Genomic DNA, 2,590 nt, shown 5'->3' on the forward strand with positions numbered 1-2,590 from the left:
GCTCGGGAGAGTGCGTCTAGTAAATTGTCGTAATTACTCGGGAGAGATTTACGGCAATAAGAGTGCTCATGATCGGTAGAGAATACTTAGGCGAAATTATAGAAGACATAGCGGGAAGGATTCCGACAATAGGGGAAATCATAACTCTAGACCTCCTTAATCTTTTCTCTAACCCTCAGTATCGTTAGTTGTTAATTTACTATTTTAATTTGTTAGTTAATTAGTTAAACACAAGAATCTTAATATCTATAAGTTAGGAATTGTTCAAGCTTGTCTTCTTGGTGATAGTGAACAGCTGTAGCTAAACCTTAGTTCTCTGTGGGATTCGACTCCGGACTTGTAAACCGGATTATATTTGCAGCGACCGCTTAGTCCTTTTTATAAGGCATAGTTGGGCGTGATCAAATTTTGGCGCCGTTGCCGGGGAACTAACGGTGTAGTTGTAGGTGTACGTATTGCTAGGTTTCAAGTTTGAACTTTTATTTTATTATTTGATTTTTTTTATTTTTTTTATTTTAGTTTTATTTGTTTATTTGAGAAACATGACATCATGGAATTATGAGAATTTTGTTGTTGGTAATTCTACTTTTAATCCTCCTTATGCATATTGTGAAGGAAACCACCCAGGGCAAAATTATCAAAATATTCCTGAGAGCGAGTTTTGTGCACCAACTCAATCTTATGTGTGGATGTGTGTGATATGTGTGGTGGTCAAGATGGTCACTTTCACGGTTGTGCTTATATTTCTTACCTTCCCCCCAACCCCTTACTTTGATGGTTCTTCTTTTTCTGGTGAAGTTAATAGGAACAAAGAACCTAGGGAAGCTGACCTAAAGAAGCTCGAAGATATGTTAAAGTGCATTTTGGATCAACAGAGTAAATTACTACTGCGGATAGAAAGGCAGGAGGAAACTATTCACAACTTGAAAGTTCACATGAGTCAACTGGTTGAAGTTTTTAATGCTCAACAAGCCAATATTGTGAATAGTATCCAAGAAGAGCGTGAATTAGATACAGAAATTGATGAGCTAGAGGAGGAGGCTAGAGTAGAACACCAACAATCAATCACACTAGATTTTGAGGATGTCGATGTTGTAGAAGAGATACTAGAGTCAACCAAGGATATTGAGGATACATATTTAGTTAACTCTATTGTCATTAGTGTTGAGAATGTAGATAGTCCCAATGTTCATGTAGTTGAGCGCATTGGTCCTCACTCCAAGCATTTTTCCACATTGTGTTTAGATGATGATATGGAAATAGAGTCGTCCGAGCCATTTGAGGAGTCGAGGAATGAGGAACAAAGTGCTTACATTCCGGAATTCTTCTTGCCAGAAAATCGGGATTACACACCTCATCTAAAGGCCAAGAAGTGCAGAATACTACATTATTTTATTGGGCCAATCAGATTCGTTCCACCACCCCAGGAGCATGATCATAGAGCAGAATCAAAACTTGGGATCCGATTCATAAGTTCAAAGTGGAGGCAGAAAGTGATTCACGTCGTGCCGCGACGTTAAATCAAGCGCTTGTTGGGAGGCAACCCAACTTTATTGCTTTCTTTATTTATTTATTTTATTATTTTTATTGTATTATTTTTGTAGTGTCAATTTTTTTTATTTTCTAGGAGCATGGAAAGCAAAGGTATTGGAAGGATGCATCAGCAAACCAAATGGTTAGAACTAAGTGTGAGGTACCCACACGAAGGACCAAGCTTCGGAGAAGTCTGAGTACCCCATGAACTGCTAGTGCTTCGGCCTTTGGCCTACCAGGGAGTTTCTTTTACCTTCTTGTATGTATGGATGTGCATTGGGGACAATGCACAATTTTAAGTGTGGGGTGAGGAGATTGTCTGGGTTGTTTTTCATGCTACATTAGCTGTGTTTGTTTTTTTTAAAAAGATTGGACTTTTCTTGATGACGGATCTTCTAGACAGTTTTCTTGAGGGAAGTAAGTCTAAAGAAAATACCAAAAAGATTTTTTGTTTTGTTAGGTAGTGTAGCAATTACCCCTTGGTTTTTCTTTAAACCACGGTTCTTTTCCAAGGGTTTTATATGAATCGGGTGTAGTTAGTTTTTTTTTCTTTTTTTTTTGGGAATAGGAGCCATTGTGTTTTGTTTTGAAATGAAGCAATATCTCTTGACTTTGTTATGCCTTGAGAATAGTGAGTACTTTGGCTGTGACGCTTAGGCTCAGTTTTTGACTTTTGTATAAGTACCTTAAATTGTATGATCTTAAATTTGCTTAACTGCTCTGACTAGGTTGTCTTGATGAATCCAATCCTGAGTGAGTTATGTGCCATGTGTGTGTAAGGTTTTGTGATATTATGTGCAGTGCATTTGATGTCTAGAACTTGCCCCGTGTGTTTGCAAAGCGAAATAGTAGTGTTGTTCAGTCTTGGAAGTGATATAGGCGTTTTCTTGTTGAGCCAGATATGTATATGTTACCCGCCTAATTATTATGTATCATAGTTAACCCCTTTGAGCCTGTAATCCTGTTTCTTTGGCAACCACATTACAAGCCTTACCCATTTGTTCGAATTAACCATCTATTTGAACCATTGTAACCTCTCATGAGCACGTGAATTATT

Source organism: Nicotiana attenuata, unplaced genomic scaffold, assembly GCF_001879085.1.
Source record: "Nicotiana attenuata strain UT unplaced genomic scaffold, NIATTr2, whole genome shotgun sequence".
Lineage (NCBI taxonomy): Eukaryota > Viridiplantae > Streptophyta > Magnoliopsida > Solanales > Solanaceae > Nicotiana > Nicotiana attenuata.